Source organism: Pelophylax lessonae (genome assembly GCF_965119305.1).
Source record: "Pelophylax lessonae genome assembly, chromosome: 11".
NCBI classification, from domain to species: domain Eukaryota; kingdom Metazoa; phylum Chordata; class Amphibia; order Anura; family Ranidae; genus Pelophylax; species Pelophylax lessonae.
In genome coordinates this window covers 114,989,756-115,009,733 of record NC_138778.1, presented here as the reverse complement: position 1 = coordinate 115,009,733, position 19,978 = coordinate 114,989,756, and the positions used below count along the sequence as shown (strand labels likewise).

The 19,978-nt window shown below is 46.6% G+C and overlaps 1 protein-coding gene across 1 annotated transcript in view; it reads right to left on the bottom strand.

Annotated features, from left to right (window-relative positions):
- LOC309566336 (plexin domain-containing protein 1-like) overlaps positions 1 to 19,978 on the bottom strand; it is a 463,427-nt gene that overhangs the window by 36,547 nt on the left and 406,902 nt on the right. The gene's annotated exons all lie outside the window — the stretch shown is intronic.

Genomic DNA, 19,978 nt, shown 5'->3' with positions numbered 1-19,978 from the left:
GAATTCTTTGTTCTTATACTTTTTTTTTTTACTTATTTTATATAATTTTATTTTATTTCAAAATAAAAGTAACAGTGCAACACTTTAAAAGGAAGCGCTGTTAAAAAAACATATGTAAACACACTATATATATATATATATATATATATATATACAGTGCCTTGCAAAAGTATTCGGCCCCCTTGAACTTTGCGACCTTTTGTCACATTTCAGGTTTCAAACATAAAGATATAAAACTGTAATTTTTTATGAAGAATCAACAAGTGGGACACAATCATGAAGTAGAATGAAATTAATTGTATATTTCAAACTTTGTTAACAAATAAAAAACTAAAAAATTGGGCGTGCAAAATTATTCAGCCCCCTTAAGTTAATACTTTGTAGCGCCACCTTTTGCTGCGATTACAGCTGTAAGTCACTTGGGGTATGTCTCTATCAGTTTTGCACATCGAGAGACTGAAATTTTTGCCCATTCCTGCTCGCAAAACAGCTCGAGCTCAGCGAGGTTGGATGGAGAGCGTTTGTGAACAGCAGTTTTCAGTTCTTTCCACAGATTCTCGATTGGATTCAGGTCTGGACTTTGACTTGGCCATTCTAACACCTGGATATGTTTGTTTGTGAATAGTGTTGAGCGAACACGGACTGTATTATTCGTGTTCGTACCGAATAATTGGATTTTTTGTACCCGAACACGGACACGGACACTTTACTGTATGTTCGGGTAAAAATCCGTGTTCGGTCGTTTTATTTCCGGGTTTTGCATGCTTTGGCGCACTTTTCATGGCGGGCTTTCAACAGCCAATCAACAATCGTTTAACTGGTGTGCCTTAAGCCATCCCAGCCATGCCTGCAAATGTCTCAGTAGCTGTGATTGGCCGTCTGAAGCATGTGACCAAGTCTTTATAAGTTCGAGGCAGCCGCAGCGGCGTCATTATGCTGCTTAGATTCAGGGACAGAGCACACATCAACGTGCTGGCTGCTGATTAGGGAAAGATAGGCAGGAAAAAACCATTTGTGTCCGGATAGAATTGAGGGACAGGTCGGAGTGTTTAGGCAGGGCGAGTTGTAGGCATTTTAGGGATAGAGTCTGCTGAATTATATAGGGTCAGTGTCTTCTACAAACTACAATCGATATTGCTGTGTGGGGGGTGGGGTCTGCACTCAATCCTGATCTACGATCTCTTCTCAATCCTGTTAGGGACAGAGTCTGCTGAATTTTAGGGAAACTGTGTTCTACAAACTACAATCGATATTGCTGTGTGGTGTGGGATTGGAGATAGGCAGGTGTCAGTGATCCACATCCATTTTTCTGTGTGTGAGCTGCAGTGAACACAATCTTTTTGGGCTGCAGTGAACACAATCTTTTTGGGCTGCAGTGAACACAATCTTTTTGGGCTGCAGTGAACACAATCTTTTTGGGCTGCAGTGAACACAATCTTTTTGGGCTGCAGTGAACACAATCTTTTTGGGGTGCAGTGAACAAAATCTTTTTGGGGTGCAGTGAACACAATCCTTTTTGGTGTGCAGTGAACACAATCTTTGTGGGGTGCAGTGAACAAAATCCTTTGTGGGGTGCAGTGAACACAATCTTTTTGGGGTGCAGTGAACAAAATCCTTTTTGGGGTGCAGTGAACAACATCCTTTTTGGGGTGCAGTGAACACAATCTTTTTGGGGTGCAGTGAACAAAATCCTTTGTGGGGTGCAGTGAACACAATCTTTTTGGGGTGCAGTGAACACAATCTTTTTGGGGTGGAGTGAACAACATCCTTTTTGGGGTGCAGTGAACAAAATCCTTTTTGGGGTGCAGTGAACAAAATCATTTTTGGGGTGCAGTGAACACAATCTTTTTGGGGTGCAGTGAACACAATCTTTGTGGGGTGCAGTGAACACAATCTTTTTGGGGTGGAGTGAACAACATCCTTTTTGGGGTGCAGTGAACAACATCCTTTTTGGGGTGCAGTGAACACAATCTTTTTGGGGTGCAGTGAACACAATCTTTGTGGGGTACAGTGAACAGAATCTTTGTGGGGTGCAGTGAACACAATCTTTGGGGGGTACAGTGAACACAATCTTTGTGAGGTGCAGTGAACACAATCTTTGTGGGGTGCAGTGAACACAATCATTGTGGGGTGCAGTGAACTCAATCTTTGTGGGGTACAGTGAACACAATCTCATACTGAAGGTTTGAGGGTGCTGCCTGTTCCATACTCCCCCTACTCCTCATCTAGCCTTTTAGGGGTACAAACAATAGTAATTGGGGCCTAGTGTGGTTGTGTACGTGTGATATACATACACTTTTTTGGGATCATATTTTCTATTCCGCTATTTAATTAAAAACCTTTGGGGATCAGTTAAATTGGGGGATAGTCTGTGTTGGTACGTGTGAGAGAGATCCACCTTTCCAAGTTGTTGGGGTTCATCTCATACTTCTGAAGGTTTGAGGGTGCTGCCTGTTCCATACTCCCCCTACTCCTAGCCTTTTAGGGGTACAAACAATAGTAATTGGGGCCTAGTGTGGTTGTGTACGTGTGATATACATACACTTTTTTGGGATCATATTTTCTATTCCGCTATTTAATCAAAAACCTTTGGGGATCAGTTAAATTGGGGGATAGTCTGTGTTGGTACGTGTGAGAGAGATCCACCTTTCCAAGTTGTTGGGGTTCATCTCATACTTCTGAAGGTTTGAGGGTGCTGCCTGTTCCATACCCCCCCTACTCCTAGCCTTTTAGGGGTACAAACAATAGTAATTGGGGCCTAGTGTGGTTGTGTACGTGTGATATACATACACTTTTTTGGGATCATATTTTCTATTCCGCTATTTAATCAAAAACCTTTGGGGATCAGTTAAATTGGGGGATAGTCTGTGTTGGTACGTGTGAGAGAGATCCACCTTTCCAAGTTGTTGGGGTTCATCTCATACTTCTGAAGGTTTGAGGGTGCTGCCTGTTCCATACTCCCCCTACTCCTAGCCTTTTAGGGGTACAAACAATAGTAATTGGGGCCTAGTGTGGTTGTGTACGTGTGATATACATACACTTTTTTGGGATCATATTTTCTATTCCGCTATTTAATCAAAAACCTTTGGGGATCAGTTAAATTGGGGGATAGTCTGTGTTGGTACGTGTGAGAGAGATCCACCTTTCCAAGTTGTTGGGGTTCATCTCATACTTCTGAAGGTTTGAGGGTGCTGCCTGTTCCATACTCCCCCTACTCCTAGCCTTTTAGGGGTACAAACAATAGTAATTGGGGCCTAGTGTGGTTGTGTACGTGTGATATACATACACTTTTTTGGGATCATATTTTCTATTCCGCTATTTAATCAAAAACCTTTGGGGATCAGTTAAATTGGGGGATAGTCTGTGTTGGTACGTGTGAGAGAGATCCACCTTTCCAAGTTGTTGGGGTTCATCTCATACTTCTGAAGGTTTGAGGGTGCTGCCTGTTCCATACCCCCCCTACTCCTAGCCTTTTAGGGGTACAAACAATAGTAATTGGGGCCTAGTGTGGTTGTGTACGTGTGATATACATACACTTTTTTGGGATCATATTTTCTATTCCGCTATTTAATCAAAAACCTTTGGGGATCAGTTAAATTGGGGGATAGTCTGTGTTGGTACGTGTGAGAGAGATCCACCTTTCCAAGTTGTTGGGGTTCATCTCATACTTCTGAAGGTTTGAGGGTGCTGCCTGTTCCATACTCCCCCTACTCCTAGCCTTTTAGGGGTACAAACAATAGTAATTGGGGCCTAGTGTGGTTGTGTACGTGTGATATACATACACTTTTTTGGGATCATATTTTCTATTCCGCTATTTAATCAAAAACCTTTGGGGATCAGTTAAATTGGGGGATAGTCTGTGTTGGTACGTGTGAGAGAGATCCACCTTTCCAAGTTGTTGGGGTTCATCTCATACTTCTGAAGGTTTGAGGGTGCTGCCTGTTCCATACCCCCCCTACTCCTAGCCTTTTAGGGGTACAAACAATAGTAATTGGGGCCTAGTGTGGTTGTGTACGTGTGATATACATACACTTTTTTGGGATCATATTTTCTATTCCGCTATTTAATCAAAAACCTTTGGGGATCAGTTAAATTGGGGGATAGTCTGTGTTGGTACGTGTGAGAGAGATCCACCTTTCCAAGTTGTTGGGGTTCATCTCATACTTCTGAAGGTTTGAGGGTGCTGCCTGTTCCATACTCCCCCTACTCCTAGCCTTTTAGGGGTACAAACAATAGTAATTGGGGCCTAGTGTGGTTGTGTACGTGTGATATACATACACTTTTTTGGGATCATATTTTCTATTCCGCTATTTAATCAAAAACCTTTGGGGATCAGTTAAATTGGGGGATAGTCTGTGTTGGTACGTGTGAGAGAGATCCACCTTTCCAAGTTGTTGGGGTTCATCTCATACTTCTGAAGGTTTGAGGGTGCTGCCTGTTCCATACTCCCCCTACTCCTAGCCTTTTAGGGGTACAAACAATAGTAATTGGGGCCTAGTGTGGTTGTGTACGTGTGATATACATACACTTTTTTGGGATCATATTTTCTATTCCGCTATTTAATCAAAAACCTTTGGGGATCAGTTAAATTGGGGGATAGTCTGTGTTGGTACGTGTGAGAGAGATCCACCTTTCCAAGTTGTTGGGGTTCATCTCATACTTCTGAAGGTTTGAGGGTGCTGCCTGTTCCATACTCCCCCTACTCCTAGCCTTTTAGGGGTACAAACAATAGTAATTGGGGCCTAGTGTGGTTGTGTACGTGTGATATACATACACTTTTTTGGGATCATATTTTCTATTCCGCTATTTAATCAAAAACCTTTGGGGATCAGTTAAATTGGGGGATAGTCTGTGTTGGTACGTGTGAGAGAGATCCACCTTTCCAAGTTGTTGGGGTTCATCTCATACTTCTGAAGGTTTGAGGGTGCTGCCTGTTCCATACTCCCCCTACTCCTAGCCTTTTAGGGGTACAAACAATAGTAATTGGGGCCTAGTGTGGTTGTGTACGTGTGATATACATACACTTTTTTGGGATCATATTTTCTATTCCGCTATTTAATCAAAAACCTTTGGGGATCAGTTAAATTGGGGGATAGTCTGTGTTGGTACGTGTGAGAGAGATCCACCTTTCCAAGTTGTTGGGGTTCATCTCATACTTCTGAAGGTTTGAGGGTGCTGCCTGTTCCATACCCCCCCTACTCCTAGCCTTTTAGGGGTACAAACAATAGTAATTGGGGCCTAGCGTGGTTGTGTACGTGTGATATACATACACTTTTTTGGGATCATATTTTCTATTCCGCTATTTAATCAAAAACCTTTGGGGATCAGTTAAATTGGGGGATAGTCTGTGTTGGTACGTGTGAGAGAGATCCACCTTTCCAAGTTGTTGAGGTTCATCTCATACTTCTGAAGGTTTGAGGGTGCTGCCTGTTCCATACTCCCCCTACTCCTAGCCTTTTAGGGGTACAAACAATAGTAATTGGGGCCTAGTGTGGTTGTGTACGTGTGATATACATACACTTTTTTGGGATCATATTTTCTATTCCGCTATTTAATCAAAAACCTTTGGGGATCAGTTAAATTGGGGGATAGTCTGTGTTGGTACGTGTGAGAGAGATCCACCTTTCCAAGTTGTTGGGGTTCATCTCATACTTCTGAAGGTTTGAGGGTGCTGCCTGTTCCATACTCCCCCTACTCCTAGTCTTTTAGGGGTACAAACAATAGTAATTGGGGCCTAGTGTGGTTGTGTACGTGTGATATACATACACTTTTTTGGGATCATATTTTCTATTCCGCTATTTAATCAAAAACCTTTGGGGATCAGTTAAATTGGGGGATAGTCTGTGTTGGTACGTGTGAGAGAGATCCACCTTTCCAAGTTGTTGGGGTTCATCTCATACTTCTGAAGGTTTGAGGGTGCTGCCTGTTCCATACTCCCCCTACTCCTAGCCTTTTAGGGGTACAAACAATAGTAATTGGGGCCTAGTGTGGTTGTGTACGTGTGATATACATACACTTTTTTGGGATCATATTTTCTATTCCGCTATTTAATCAAAAACCTTTGGGGATCAGTTAAATTGGGGGATAGTCTGTGTTGGTACGTGTGAGAGAGATCCACCTTTCCAAGTTGTTGGGGTTCATCTCATACTTCTGAAGGTTTGAGGGTGCTGCCTGTTCCATACTCCCCCTACTCCTAGCCTTTTAGGGGTACAAACAATAGTAATTGGGGCCTAGTGTGGTTGTGTACGTGTGATATACATACACTTTTTTGGGATCATATTTTCTATTCCGCTATTTAATCAAAAACCTTTGGGGATCAGTTAAATTGGGGGATAGTCTGTGTCGGTACGTGTGAGAGAGATCCACCTTTCCAAGTTGTTGGGGTTCATCTCATACTTCTGAAGGTTTGAGGGTGCTGCCTGTTCCATACCCCCCCTACTCCTAGCCTTTTAGGGGTACAAACAATAGTAATTGGGGCCTAGTGTGGTTGTGTACGTGTGATATACATACACTTTTTTGGGATCATATTTTCTATTCCGCTATTTAATCAAAAACCTTTGGGGATCAGTTAAATTGGGGGATAGTCTGTGTTGGTACGTGTGAGAGAGATCCACCTTTCCAAGTTGTTGAGGTTCATCTCATACTTCTGAAGGTTTGAGGGTGCTGCCTGTTCCATACTCCCCCTACTCCTAGCCTTTTAGGGGTACAAACAATAGTAATTGGGGCCTAGTGTGGTTGTGTACGTGTGATATACATACACTTTTTTGGGATCATATTTTCTATTCCGCTATTTAATCAAAAACCTTTGGGGATCAGTTAAATTGGGGGATAGTCTGTGTTGGTACGTGTGAGAGAGATCCACCTTTCCAAGTTGTTGGGGTTCATCTCATACTTCTGAAGGTTTGAGGGTGCTGCCTGTTCCATACTCCCCCTACTCCTAGCCTTTTAGGGGTACAAACAATAGTAATTGGGGCCTAGTGTGGTTGTGTACGTGTGATATACATACACTTTTTTGGGATCATATTTTCTATTCCGCTATTTAATCAAAAACCTTTGGGGATCAGTTAAATTGGGGGATAGTCTGTGTTGGTACGTGTGAGAGAGATCCACCTTTCCAAGTTGTTGGGGTTCATCTCATACTTCTGAAGGTTTGAGGGTGCTGCCTGTTCCATACTCCCCCTACTCCTAGCCTTTTAGGGGTACAAACAATAGTAATTGGGGCCTAGTGTGGTTGTGTACGTGTGATATACATACACTTTTTTGGGATCATATTTTCTATTCCGCTATTTAATCAAAAACCTTTGGGGATCAGTTAAATTGGGGGATAGTCTGTGTTGGTACGTGTGAGAGAGATCCACCTTTCCAAGTTGTTGGGGTTCATCTCATACTTCTGAAGGTTTGAGGGTGCTGCCTGTTCCATACTCCCCCTACTCCTAGCCTTTTAGGGGTACAAACAATAGTAATTGGGGCCTAGTGTGGTTGTGTACGTGTGATATACATACACTTTTTTGGGATCATATTTTCTATTCCGCTATTTAATCAAAAACCTTTGGGGATCAGTTAAATTGGGGGATAGTCTGTGTCGGTACGTGTGAGAGAGATCCACCTTTCCAAGTTGTTGGGGTTCATCTCATACTTCTGAAGGTTTGAGGGTGCTGCCTGTTCCATACCCCCCCTACTCCTCATCTAGCCTTTTAGGGGTACAAACAATAGTAATTGGGGCCTAGTGTGGTTGTGTACGTGCGAGATACATACACTTTTTTTGATCATATTTCCTATTCCGCTATTCAATAAAAACCTTTGAGGATCAATTGAATTGCGGGATAGTCTGTGTCGGTACGTGTGAGAGAGATCCACCTTTCCAAGTTGTTGGGGTTCATCTCATACTTCTGAAGGTTTGAGGGTGCTGCCTGTTCCATACCCCCCCTACTCCTCATCTAGCCTTTTAGGGGTACAAACAATAGTAATTGGGGCCTAGTGTGGTTGTGTACGTGCGAGATACATACACATTTTTTGATCATATTTCCTATTCCGCTATTCAATAAAAACCTTTGAGGATCAATTGAATTGCGGGATAGTCTGTGTCGGTACGTGTGAGAGAGATCCACCTTTCCAAGTTGTTGGGGTTCATCTCATACTTCTGAAGGTTTGAGGGTGCTGCCTGTTCCATACCCCCCCTACTCCTCATCTAGCCTTTTAGGGGTACAAACAATAGTAATTGGGGCCTAGTGTGGTTGTGTACGTGCGAGATACATACACTTTTTTTGATCATATTTCCTATTCCGCTATTCAATAAAAACCTTTGAGGATCAATTGAATTGCGGGATAGTCTGTGTCGGTACGTGTGAGAGAGATCCACCTTTCCAAGTTGTTGGGGTTCATCTCATACTTCTGAAGGTTTGAGGGTGCTGCCTGTTCCATACCCCCCCTACTCCTCATCTAGCCTTTTAGGGGTACAAACAATAGTAATTGGGGCCTAGTGTGGTTGTGTACGTGCGAGATACATACACTTTTTTTGATCATATTTCCTATTCCGCTATTCAATAAAAACCTTTGAGGATCAATTGAATTGCGGGATAGTCTGTGTCGGTACGTGTGAGAGAGATCCACCTTTCCAAGTTGTTGGGGTTCATCTCATACTTCTGAAGGTTTGAGGGTGCTGCCTGTTCCATACCCCCCCTACTCCTCATCTAGCCTTTTAGGGGTACAAACAATAGTAATTGGGGCCTAGTGTGGTTGTGTACGTGCGAGATACATACACTTTTTTTGATCATATTTCCTATTCCGCTATTCAATAAAAACCTTTGAGGATCAATTGAATTGCGGGATAGTCTGTGTCGGTACGTGTGAGAGAGATCCACCTTTCCAAGTTGTTGGGGTTCATCTCATACTTCTGAAGGTTTGAGGGTGCTGCCTGTTCCATACCCCCCCTACTCCTCATCTAGCCTTTTAGGGGTACAAACAATAGTAATTGGGGCCTAGTGTGGTTGTGTACGTGCGAGATACATACACTTTTTTTGATCATATTTCCTATTCCGCTATTCAATAAAAACCTTTGAGGATCAATTGAATTGCGGGATAGTCTGTGTCGGTACGTGTGAGAGAGATCCACCTTTCCAAGTTGTTGGGGTTCATCTCATACTTCTGAAGGTTTGAGGGTGCTGCCTGTTCCATACCCCCCCTACTCCTCATCTAGCCTTTTAGGGGTACAAACAATAGTAATTGGGGCCTAGTGTGGTTGTGTACGTGCGAGATACATACACTTTTTTTGATCATATTTCCTATTCCGCTATTCAATAAAAACCTTTGAGGATCAATTGAATTGCGGGATAGTCTGTGTCGGTACGTGTGAGAGAGATCCACCTTTCCAAGTTGTTGGGGTTCATCTCATACTTCTGAAGGTTTGAGGGTGCTGCCTGTTCCATACTCCCCCTACTCCTCATCTAGCCTTTTAGGGGTACAAACAATAGTAATTGGGGCCTAGTGTGGTTGTGTACGTGTGATATACATACACTTTTTTTGGATCATATTTTCTATTCCGCTATTCAATAAAAACCTTTCTAGGGCAAGATCTTAAATTACAGAAATATGAGGAGACCGTCAAATAAGGGCCGTGGCCTGGGTCGTGGTGCTGCTGGTAGAGCTCCTGTTGCAAGGAGAGGACATGGTCGATCTGTGCCAGCTACACGCACAAGTGAAACACCTTCCTCAAGTGTGAGTAGGCGACAGAACCTGCATCAGTATTTGGTAGGGCATCAAACGCCCCTAGAAGTGATGAGGCCAGAACAAGTTGAGGCGATAGTAGATTGGTTTGCTGCTGACAGTGCCTCCAGTTCCTTCACATTGTCTCCCACCCAGTCTACTGCAGAAAGGTCAGAGTTGGCACCTGCAGCCAATGTCCAACCGTCTTTCACCTCACCCCCTTGCAAATCAGGCCAGCAGTCTGAGCCCCAAGCCATACAGCAGTCTCTTATTCTTTTTGAGGACTCTGTCAGCAGGGTTTCCCAGGGCCATCCACCTAGCCCTGCCCCAGAAGTGGAAGAGATTGAGTGCAGCGATGCCCAACCACTTATTTCTCAAGATGAGTACATGCAAGGATCATCGCAGCACGTCTCCGATGATGACGAAACGCAGGTGCCAACTGCTGCGGCGTTCAGCATTGTGGAGACCGACAAGGAGGGCAGGGGTGAAGACTGGGTGGAAGATGATGTGGAGGACGATGAGGTCCTCGACCCCACATGGAATGAACGTCATGCAGGTGAACTGAGTAGTTTGGAGGAAGAGGCGGTGGTCGCACAGAGCCACCAGCACAGCAGAAGAGGGAGCAGGGTGCAGAAGCGGAGCGGCCGTGCCCTAGACACTACGCCCGCTACTGCCCAACGCAGCAAGGGAACGAGCGCACCAAAGTCAGCTCAAAGGAGTTCTCTAGCGTGGAAGTTCTTTAGAAAATGTGCTGATGACAGGACACGAGTGGTTTGCACCCTGTGCAATCAGAGCTTGAAGCGAGGCATGAACCTTCTCAACCTGAGCACAACCTGCATGATCAGGCATCTAAGTGCAAAGCACGAGCTGCAGTGGAGTACACACCTTCAAAACCAAGAAACGTCTCTGGCTCATCCTGCTTCCTCTTCTGCTGCAGTCTCGGCCGCTCCAGCCACATCTGTAGTGATACCGGCACCTGCCACCCCGCAAACAGACGATCTGTCAGCAACACCACCACCTGGGTCACCAACAACCATCTCCACAATGTCCCGTGGAAGCGTTCAGCTTTCCATCTCCCAAACACTTGAGAGGAAGAGGAAGTACCCCCCTACCCACCCGCGATCCCTGGCCCTGAATGCCAGCATTTCAAAATTATTGGCCTTTGAAATGCTGTCATTCCGTCTGGTGGAGACGCACAGTTTTAAAAACCTTATGTCGGTGGCTGTCCCACAGTACGTCGTGCCCAGCCGCCACTACTTTTCCAGGCAAGCCATCCCTTCCCTGCACAACCAAGTGGGGGAAAAAATCAGGTGTGCACTGCGCAACGCCATCTGTGCCAAGGTCCACCTAACTACGGATACGTGGACCAGTAAGCACGGTCAGGGGCGTTATATCTCCCTAACGGCACACTGGGTAAATGCAGTGGCGGATGGGCCTGAGGCGGATAGCAATTTGGCGCATGTCCTTCCACCACCGAGGATTGCAGGGCGCTTCAGTTTGCCTCCTGTTCCTAACTCCTCCTACTCCGCTTCCTCATCCTCTACCGCCTCCTCATCCGGACAGCGTAACACCTTCACCACCAACTTCAGCACGGCCAGGGGTAAACGACAGCAGGCAGTTTTACAACTTGCCTGTTTGGGGGACAAACCACACACCGCGCAGGAGTTGTGGAGGAGCATGGAACAGCAGACAAATGAGTGGTTGCTGCCAGCGAGCCTCAAGCCCGGCCTGGTGGTGTGCGATAACGGGCGAAATCTCATAGCAGCTCTGGGCCTAGCCGGTTTGACGCACATCCCTTGCCTGGCGCATGTGCTGAATTTGGTGGTGCAGAGGTTCCTTAAAAACTACCCCGATATGTCAGAGCTGCTGCAGAAAGTGCGGGCCGTTTGTGCGCACTTTCGGCGTTCTCACCCTGCTGCTGCTCGCCTGGCAGCGCTGCAGCGTAACTTCGGCCTTCCCGCTCACCGCCTCATATGTGACGTGCCCACAAGGTGGAACTCCACCTTGCACATGCTGGAAAGACTGTGCGAGCAGCAGCAGGCCATAGTGGAGTTTCAGCTGCAGCACGCACGCGTGAGTCGCTCTGCGGAACAGCACCACTTCACCACCAATAACTGGGCCTCCATGCGAGACCTGTGTGCCTTGTTGCGCTGTTTTGAGTACTCCACCAACATGGCCAGTGGCAATGACGCCGTTCTCAGCTTAACTATCCCACTTCTATGCCTCCTTGAAAAAACAATTCGGGCGATGATGGAAGAGGATGTGGCACAGGATGAGGAGGAGGAGGAGGATGAAGAGGTAACATTTCCAAGGCTTTCAGGGCAGTCATTCGCAAGGGGCTCCGAGGGTGGGTTCCTGCACACGCAAACGCCAGGGACGCAATTGTCCAGCAGGGGCACAGTTCTGGAGGATGAGGAGGATGAGGAGGAGGAGGAGCTGGAGGAGGAGATGGAACCATGTTCACAGCAGGGTGGCACCCAGGCCAGCTCATGGCCATCACTGGTGCGTGGCTGGGGGGATACAGAGGACACGGACCATACACCTCCCACAGAGGACAGCCTTTCGTTGCCTCTGGGCAGCCTGGCACACATGAGCGATTACATGCTGCAGTGTCTCCACAACGACCGCCGAGTTGCCCACATTCTAACTTGTGCTGATTACTGGGTGGCCACGCTGCTGGATCCCCGTTACAAGGACAACGTACCGTCCTTAATTCACTCACTGGAGCGCGATCGCAAGATGCGCGAGTACAAGCGCACGCTGGTAGACGCCATGCTGCTGGCATTCCCATCTGACAGCGGGGCCACAGTGGAAGCACAAGGCAGAGGAGGAGGAGGAGGAGGTCGCCAACGCAACCAGGGCACCGCCAGCACCTCAGAAGGCAGGGTTAGCATGGCCGAAATGTGGAAAAGCTTTGTCAGCACGCCACAACAAACAGCAGCACCAGCAGCTCAGATGGAACGTCTTAGCAGGAGGCAGCATTTTACCAACATGGTGGAGCAGTATGTGTGCACACGCCTACATGTAGTGAATGACGGGTCTGCCCCCTTCAACTTCTGGGTCTCCAAATTGGGCACATGGCCTGAGCTTGCCCTTTACGCCTTGGAGGTGCTGGCGTGCCCTGCAGCCAGTGTATTATCTGAACGGGTATTTAGCACGGCTGGGGGCGTTATAACAGACAAGCGCAGCCGCCTGTCCAGAGACAATGTGGACAAGCTCACGTTCATTAAAATGAACCAGGCATGGATCCCACGGGACTTTTCCGTACCTTGTGCAGAATAGCAATGGATACCGACCTTACCCACCCATTGTTCCATTTTTGCTCTTTCTCACTCTTTTGGGGTGTACCCTCATTTAAAATTTGTGAAAAGAAGCAGTGTTGGCTACCTCGTCCTCCTCCTCAGGGCCAGATTAATGTAGGGGCTATTGGAGCTGCAGCTCCAGGCCCCTACCTTTTATATAGGCCCCCGGGTTGGCCATATTCACTGTTACCGCTCTTCTGTCACTTGTAAACACAGAAGTCTAGCTTCTATGCTCACTTCCCCAGGCAGCACCCTCAGAACCTCCCCACACAGCGCGAAGGCCGGACAAGGAGGGACAGTTGGCGATGCATGGATGTGTTTATGGGCTTCAGAGACAGCATCCCATGTTGAATTAGGCATGCATGGCTGCACCCTTCCTCCTCTGGGTGCATGGCAAGGCACGGCCCTAAGGCCCTTCAAAATCCTCAGCACCAAGCCCATGATGCTGTTAATCCGGCCCTGGTCCTCCTCCACCGCCGCTTCCACCTACACCGCCCATAGGTGTGCGCAGCCTATTGCATTAAGGTGTGCACCCCAAAGTTGAAATACACATGCATGTGTTTGCCAGCAGGGAGAGTAATGTATCGGGGCCATGTACCTGTAGGCAAGGAGAAATAGAGCAGAGCAGGTCCCAGGGAGATCTTTCCCATCTCCTCACTGGCAATGCTATGTGCCCTAGGTGATTAGGGTGTGCCCAGGCACACCCAGCACACCCTGTGCGCACGCCTATGTCACCGCCACATCCACCACCACCTCAACCTCCCTCCTACTCCATATGGGCCTCGTCCTTCAGAGATGAAGAAGAACATTGTTTTATTTTTCTGTTTTTTTTTGTTGTTTTAAGTTATTTCCCTATCCACATTTGTTTGCAGAGCACTTGCCATGCTCTTAATTACGTTTTGCTGCCATTTGCAGCACTCTAGCCCTTTCCTTTGGTGTTTTAGAGCCATTTTAGTGCCTTAAAGTTCGGGTCCCCATTGACTTCAATGGGGTTCGGTGTCCGGGAAAAGTTCGGTAAAAGTCCGGGACACGGACCCGGACTTTTTTTTAAAGTTCGGCCGAACCCGTCGAACACGGACATCTAGGTGTCCGCTCAACCCTATTTGTGAACCATTCCATTGTAGATTTTGCTTTATGTTTTGGATCATTGTCTTGTTGGAAGACAAATCTCCGTCCCAGTCTCAGGTCTTTTGCAGACTCCATCAGGTTTTCTTCCAGAATGGTCCTGTATTTGACTCCATCCATCTTCCCATCAATTTTAACCATCTTCCCTGTCCCTGCTGAAGAAAAGCAGGCCCAAACCATGATGCTGCCACCACCATGTTTGACAGTGGGGATGGTGTGTTCAGGGTGATGAGCTGTGTTGCTTTTACGCAAAACGTAACGTTTTGCATTGTTGCCAAAAAGTTCAATTTTGGTTTCATCTGACCAGAGCACCTTCTTCCACATGTTTGGTGTGTCTCCCAGGTGGCTTGTGGCAAACCTTAAACGACACTTTTTATGGATATCTTTAAGAAATGGCTTTCTTCTTGCCACTCTTCCATAAAGGCCAGATTTGTGCAGTATACGACTGATTGTTGTCCTATGGACAGCGTCTCCCACCTCAGCTGTAGATCTCTGCAGTTCATCCAGAGTGATCATCGGCCTCTTGGCTGCATCTCTGATCAGTCTTCTCCTTGTATGAGCTGAAAGTTTAGAGGGACGGCCAGGTCTTCGTAGATTTGCAGTGGTCTGATAGTCCTTCCATTTTCAATATTATCGCTTGCACAGTGCTCCTTGGGATGTTTAAAGCTTGGGAAATCTTTTTGTATCCAAATCCGGCTTTAAACTTCTCCACAACAGTAACTTGGACCTGCCTGGTGTGTTCCTTGTTCTTCATGATGCTCTCTGCGTTTTAAACGGACCTCTGAGACTATCACAGTGCAGGTGCATTTATACGGAGACTTGATTACACACAGGTGGATTCTATTTATCATCATTAGTCATTTAAGTCAACATTGGATCATTCAGAGATCCTCACTGAAATTCTGGAGAGAGTTTGCTGCACTGAAAGTAAAGGGGCTGAATAATTTTGCACGCCCAATTTTTCAGTTTTTTATTTGTTAACAAAGTTTGAAATATCCAATAAATTTCGTTCCACTTCATGATTGTGTCCCACTTGTTGATTCTTCACAAAAAATTACAGTTTTATATCTTTATGTTTGAAGCCTGAACTGTGGCAAAAGTACGCAAAGTTCAAGGGGGCCGAATACTTTGGCAAGGCACTGTATATATATATATATATATATATATATATATATATATATATATATATGTATAATGTGCTACAAAGACATAAATTAAAGTGCTGATATTGGTGTCAAAAATTTGTGAAAGCTCTAGATGTTAAAATTCGTGACTTTCTTCCTTATTCTGAGTTTCCACCTCCAACACACCACTTCATGTGTAGTAAGTGATCCCGCTCCCAATAGAAGACACACTCACCAACTACCAACTATTGTTGCCACATCCCTGTGTCTTCCCGAGGTTTGCTTTAAGAAATGTGAGCAGCTCTTTTATTTGATATTAATAACATTTTGTATGGGTTGGGTATTGTACCATTGGATGTTTCCTCTTTTTGTTACCGCATGACTATAAATTCATTATGGTGTGAGCAAGTGCTCAGATATCTGCCCTGGAATTGATTTATATACAAGCGGGTGTGCCGACCATGACAATGGAAGGCAGCAATAGTTGGTGAGTGTGTCTTCTATTGGGAGTGGGAACACTTACTACACGTGAAGTGGTTTGCTGGAGGTGGAAATTTCGAATAAGGAAGAAAGTCACAAATTTTAACATCTAGAGCTTTCACAAACTTTTGAAACCAATATCAGCACTGAGTGTTAATATTTATGTCTTTGTAGCACATTATATAAATATTGTGTGTTTACCGTATTTACCGGCGTATAAGACGACTGGGCGTAAAAGGCGACCCCCTAATTTTCAAGTTAAAACATAGGTTTTTGGCTATACTCTCCGTATAAGACTACCCCTCTTCTGTACCGTAGCAGAGTATAAAAAGTGAGGACTACTTTACATGGCCCAAAACAAACATCCCTATTAATCTCCAAGCAGGGTAAGTACACAAACGTCCCTAATAATCTCCAAGCAGGGTAAGTACACAAACGTCCCTATTAATATCCAAGCAAGGAAAATACGCAAACGTCCCTATTATTCTCCAAGCAGGGTAAGTACACAAACGTCCCTATTAATCTCCAAGCAGGGTAAGTACACAAACGTCCCTATTAATCTCCAAGCGGGGTAAGTACACAAATGTCCCTATTAATCTCCAAGCAGGGTAAGTACACAAACGTCCCTATAATTCTTCAAGAAGGGCAAGTACACAAACGTACCTATTAATCTCCAAGGTGAGTACACAGGGTGTAATCTCCCAAAGCGCTGGCTGGATGTGCGGGAATACTGTACCGGTATGTACCATAGTTTCAGCTACATACTACAGTATACCGCGCTGAGCCAATTACAGTGAGCGATGTACTCTATTATTGAATACAAAGCCTGCTCAGATTGGCGGAGTCAGAGAGGCGGGCTTATGATGCTACTCTCTCTGACTAAGCCAATCCGAGCTGGCTTTGTATTTAATAGTTAATACATCGCTCACCGTGATTGGCTCAACGCGGTATACTATATGTAGCTGAAGCTATGGTACATACCGGTACAGTATTACCGCACATCCAGCCAGCGCTTTGGGAAATTACACCCTGTGTACTCACTGTGACGAGACCAACCTCGCCACATTGCATTGGAGGAGCCTGGTTGCCCGCCTGCTGCCTTTGGATTATGGACCGGCAGCTAAAGGGTTAATTTTACGGTGCAGAAGGATTTATTTCTCCCTTTCTGCACAGCCGTTCGGTAGATTCTATCTACCAAACAAACAGCCCCTGGTTCTAATTCGTATGGATTTGGTGAATGCAGGGTGACCAGGAGGGTGGTGAACACTGACACTATGGTTTGGACTACTACAAATGGGACAGTCATATTCAAGAATAATGTCTCCCTTGTAATATGAAGATTTTTGTTCCCATTTGCCATGAGCTCTCTGAACAGGAAGTTAACTCCTAATATGGTCATTACAGGAAGTTCTGAGGAGACGGGCTGTCTAAGGTGGCTCCCCATTCACCTTTTGTCAGGTGTGCTAATGACCTCACCTGTTGTCTGCTAAGGGAGGTATTGACACTCAGAGTAATGTGTATTGAGGGCTCGTTAGGGAACCATTGTTCTGTGTCTGACTATAGTTTACATTGATTGCCCCCTGGGGCTTCTGTCTCCTTGCATTGGTCAAAGCTATCTGACCAATCCCTGTTGACTCATTTTCAAGTCCTCATTTGCATAGCAGCCCTCCTGGTCAAGCTATCTGACCAATCACTACTAACTCATTTTCGAGCCCTCATTTGCATGTCTGGAGAGGACCTTATGGGGGACTGCAGGTACTGTGAAATTGACCAATGGGGAAAGCGGTTGTTGGGGGAAGGATGTTCCAATTTCTGTATAAAAGTGTGCTGTGTTCTTCCAATAAAGGTTGATGTTGTTCCTGTTTTACCCTCAACTCGGAGCTTTGTCTCGTTCTTGGGGGGATTCACTGTAAGCTGTTGGAGACTGATTGCTAGGAGTGTAAGCTGATGTATGCTTTTCCTGTTCGTCTGCTAGCAGCTATTCGTGAGGTTCCAGGTTGGAGTGCTATTTTGTATCCAGTTCGGGAGTTTGGTGTTCTGCAGTAGCTGTGCCTGTCTCTCAGAAAGGGGCATATCGCCTAAACGGATTTTAACCCCTTGTCTGCTGAAACGGGCCGTTACAATTGGTGGCAAGCGGCGGGATCGTTCCTACAGCCAGAAGGACAGCTACAGGAGACACCATTGCTCTGGATTTTACAATTGAGGGCAACGCATGTCCCAGTACAGCGACCCTGACAGCACCAGCATGGAACCAGCAGTGGAGTACAGATATTCTCTGAAAGAATATGACCGTATGGTGTGGTTACGGATGAGCTTCTTCGGACCCAATCCACTGGAGAGATCCAAGCGGTTCGCAAAGAACTTAGTGTTCGGGACTCTGCTAGACAGGGCAGAGAGAGAGGGCCAGCTGGCACGTTGGGAGGAACTCCAGCGGCAGGTACAGTTAAGGGAAGAGGAGAACCCAGTCTCCATTCCCCAGCGGCAGCCTGATTTATTGGGAATTGGGAGCCCAGTCTCCATTCTCCAGAGGCAGGCTGAGTTACAGGGGGCAGAGGTAGTTGTTCCTGCCCCCCAGCAGCAAAGTGATATGCCAGGAAGGCAGTGTGAAATACAGGGAGAGGAGAGCAGCGTCCTCCCTCCCCAGTGGCTGGCTGAGTTACAGGGGGCAGAGGTAGTTGTGCCTGCCCCCCAGCAGCAGAGTGATATGCCAGGAAGGCAGTGGGAAGTCCAGGGAGAGGAGAGCAGTGTCCTCCCTCCCCAGCGGCAGTGTGATGTGCCGGGAATTGGGAGCCCAGTCTCCATTCCCCAGCGGCAGAGTATCCAGCAGGGAATAGAGAGCCCAGTCTCCTTTCCCCAGCAGCAGAACTCTGTATTGAGAGGAGAGACAGTCGGTCTCCCTCCGCAAAGAAGTATGTATGGGAGAGGAGATTGTTACCACCTCTCCCCAGCAGCGGATCATTAATGGGCAGAGTGTTCTATCGGGAGAGGAGCTTGTTACCCCCTCTCCCCAGCGGCAGCTTAATGTACCAGGGGGAGACTGTAAGCCCCCCACCGGTGCAGATGGGACCGTGGTCTCTGCACTTACCACACAGGGGGTAGGGATGGGCGGTCCTACCCCCCCACGACAGAGCTGTGTATCCAAGGGGGAGACTACCGGTCTCCCCATTCCGCAGCAGAGCTATGCACCTAAGGGGGAGACAGTCCGTCTCCAGCAACCAGGCCCCAACCAGACTACTCCAGTGGTAGTGCTGGCACCAGGACAGAGTACCGCTGGTCTCTGCCCACTCAACAACCCACCAAGGCAGCCTACCAGTCCCCTACACAGCCGTGGTGAGGCACCTGGACATGGACAAGTTTCTCCTCTACCCAGGTGTAGTGACCATTTATTGTGGGTGGGCTGTACTGTTTTTTCTGCTTTGTGGATGGGCTGCTGGACTAACGAGGGCACTGACCGGCAGGAGGTCAGGTACCTTGTTAGTCTTTTTGGAAAGGGGGAGAGATGTGACGAGACCAACCTCGCCACATTGCATTGGAGGAGCCTGGTTGCCCGCCTGCTGCCTTTGGATTATGGACCGGCAGCTAAAGGGTTAATTTTACGGTGCAGAAGGATTTATTTCTCCCTTTCTGCACAGCCGTTCGGTAGATTCTATCTACCGAACAAACAGCCCCTGGTTCTAATTCGTATGGATTTGGTGAATGCAGGGTGACCAGGAGGGTGGTGAACACTGACACTATGGTTTGGACTACTACAAATGGGACAGTCATATTCAAGAATAATGTCTCCCTTGTAATATGAAGATTTTTGTTCCCATTTGCCATGAGCTCTCTGAACAGGAAGTCAACTCCTAATATGGTCATTACAGGAAGTTCTGAGGAGACGGGCTGTCTAAGGTGGCTCCTCATTCACCTTTTGTCAGGTGTGCTAATGACCTCACCTGTTGTCTGCTAAGGGAGGTATTGACACTCAGAGTAATGTGTATTGAGGGCTCGTTAGGGAACCATTGTTCTGTGTCTGACTATAGTTTACATTGAGTGCCCCCTGGGGCTTCTGTCTCCTTGCATTGGTCAAAGCTATCTGACCAATCCCTGTTGACTCATTTTCAAGTCCTCATTTGCATAGCAGCCCTCCTGGTCAAGCTATCTGACCAATCACTACTGACTCATTTCCGAGCCCTCATTTGCATGTCTGGAGAGGACCTTATGGGGGACTGCAGGTACTGTGAAATTGACCAATGGGAAAGCGGT